Consider the following 2,190-nt stretch of genomic DNA (forward strand, 5'->3'; position numbering starts at 1 on the left):
GTATAAGTATATAAATATGTATTGTGTGTATCCACGTACGAATATCGCTGCTTTTTTCGCAGGTTTTTTTTTTATATTCTGACTTCTTTTCACAGGTTTCTTCGTTCTTTATAAATGCTACTTTTTCCAGATTGCATCGTTAGCAGCAATTGTTTAATGGTGAAAGTCTAGCAATCGGCACGTGATTATAACTTTGAATTATCATTGTCAAGACAATAAGAATCGTTAGTCTTTTAGAAACCGAACAAAACAAAAGTCCGAATCAAATCAAATTCGTCGGAGATGTGTGCGATGTTGGCTTCTGTTTTGACTACGTGCGAGGTCAGCTTTAATATGATGCGAGAAGTATAATCAAAAGAATTAACTTTCATATATTACTGGTAACATATTGAAGTTAATCTCACCTAGAAAGCAGAGTAATGTAGATAAATAATTCTATAGTCACGGCTGCCATTTTGAAGACGTGTTAATTTGGTGTCTTACTTAAAGGTAAAAGCGATAAAGTGTGATGCTAAATGATAGAGATAATTGCATTAATTGCACTGTATTAATACTATTTATGATGAAAGGCAACGCCAAAGCAAACAAGGAAAACTCGCTTTGCGATTGACTTACTTGGGGTATGATAATGGGTGTATTATATATCCTATTATGGCGGCGAGCTGGCAGAAACGTTAGCGCACCGGGCGAAATGCTTGGCGGTATTTCGTCTGTCGTTATGTTCTGAGTTCAAATTCCGCCGCGGTCAACTTTGCCTTTCATCCTTTCGGGGTCGATAAATTAAGTACCAGTTACGCACTGGGGTCGATGTAATCGACTTAATCCCTTTATCTGTCCCTGTGTGTCCCCTCTGTGTTTAGTCCCTTGTGGGTAGTAAAGAAATAGGTATTTCGTCTGCGGCTACGTTCTGAGTTCAAATTCCGCCGAGGTAGACTTTGCCTTTCATCCTTTCGGGGTCGATAAATTAAGTACCAGTTACGCACTGGGGTCGATGTAATCGACTTAATCCCTTTATCTGTCCTTGTTTGTCCCCTCTGTGTTTAGCCCCTTGTGGGTAGTAAAGAAATAGGTATTTCGTCTGCGGCTACGTTCTGAGTTCAAATTCCGCCGAGGTAGACTTTGCCTTTCATCCTTTCGGGGTCGATAAATTAAGTACCAGTCCATCATTATGCCTTTCAAAATTATGCCTGGAGTATCTTTACCTCAAAGAAATATTGTAATTGTTGGGATTTTAAGTCTTACCCACTCCTTGAATTACAAGAAGTATTCTTTCTCAATATTCAATTGAAGACTTTTTTTTCGCTTTGTTTGAAAAAGATCTCATAAATACTAGAATCGATTGATTAAGTTGAGCCCCAAGACTTTTTATAAATGGAAGTCACTCTGAATAAGACGTCAAGCAACCGGCAATAAAATAAGGCTGAAGCATTCACTTCGTGTGTTGGAATTACGAAAGAAGAATAGTAAAACGATAAACGGAAGATATGAAATAATTAAGATGATATTTATGTGTGAAATGAGAAGGAAGGGAGCTGGATAAAAAGAATGTTTGTAGAAAGAAACAACAACGGTAGAAACACTTCTTAGAAGAGGGGACAGCAACAGTAAAAGACGACTCACTGGATTAGTAACCTTTAGGAAGAGTGGCGACTAGTGAAGTATTTGTGGCAGAGATGTAGAAGAAAAACATAGAACGCTTCACGAATTTGCATGTTATCCTTGTGTAGGGACCATGCTAATCCTCTCTGTATCGTTCTAATTTTAGACTATGTAAAAGCTAGTACAAAAAAAAAAAAGAAAAATATAAACTCTGAGCGATTCCTTACCCTTAAAAGGAAACTTCACTCTTCCTTCCATTTCTATTTCTTTACTACCCACAAGGGGCTAAACACAGAGGAGACAAACAAGGACAGACAAACGGAATAAGTCGATTACATCGACCCCAGTGCGTAACTGGTACTTATTTAATCGACCCCAAAAGGATGAAAGGCAAAGTCGACCTCGGCGGAATTTGAACTCAGAACGTAACGGTAGACGAAATACCACCTAAGCATTTCGCCCGGCGTGCTAACGTTTCTGCCAGCTCGCCGCCTTCCTTCCATTCCTTAGTAAATTCTCTCTCTTTTTCTCCCGCCCTTATTCTGAAAGCAACCGAAGGTGGCAGCACCAACAGTTGCCAGTCAAATTTCC

The 2,190-nt window shown here is 39.1% G+C and overlaps 1 non-coding gene across 1 annotated transcript; it reads right to left on the bottom strand.

Annotated features, from left to right (window-relative positions):
• Window positions 1-1,682: 1,682 nt before the first annotated feature.
• Window positions 1,683-1,784, bottom strand: LOC115229618. Its single transcript, XR_003883346.1, has one exon. It is a non-coding gene; the product is annotated as a U6 spliceosomal RNA (small nuclear RNA).
• Between the last annotated feature and the right edge of the window lie 406 nt (window positions 1,785-2,190).

This window comes from Octopus sinensis, unplaced genomic scaffold, assembly GCF_006345805.1.
Source record: "Octopus sinensis unplaced genomic scaffold, ASM634580v1 Contig13262, whole genome shotgun sequence".
Classification (NCBI taxonomy): domain Eukaryota; kingdom Metazoa; phylum Mollusca; class Cephalopoda; order Octopoda; family Octopodidae; genus Octopus; species Octopus sinensis.